Genomic DNA, 445 nt, shown 5'->3' on the forward strand with positions numbered 1-445 from the left:
TAACTGCTTTTTGAAATGCAGTTCCTTTCAGCAAAAAAGTATTTATTTCTTCCATGAAACTACACTATTGGCACAGTTAACTTAAAAGGATACAATATGTCGATATAGAATTATATTTATTATTTAAGAAAATGAAATGTTTACAAAGAATTGCACTACAACAGCACTATATGAATACTTGGTGGAATTGTACTTTAGAACTAAATGAATGAAAAGCCAGATATCTAAAAAAATAAAAGTTACGTTTTAGAGAGATGATGAGGAACGGAGTGCTATTTTTCTGGCCAAGTAACCTGACCAGAAATAACTTATAGCATAAAATTCGGGCCTAGAGTCTTGCATGGTCAGGTCACAAGGTCAGAAGAAAAAAAAAAAAAAACATTGAAGAGAAAAAAATAAACAGATATTAATTAATAGAATTGTATGGACACCTTTTTCCTTATTT

The sequence above is a fragment of the Esox lucius genome, chromosome 18, assembly GCF_011004845.1.
Source record: "Esox lucius isolate fEsoLuc1 chromosome 18, fEsoLuc1.pri, whole genome shotgun sequence".
NCBI classification, from domain to species: Eukaryota; Metazoa; Chordata; class Actinopteri; order Esociformes; family Esocidae; genus Esox; species Esox lucius.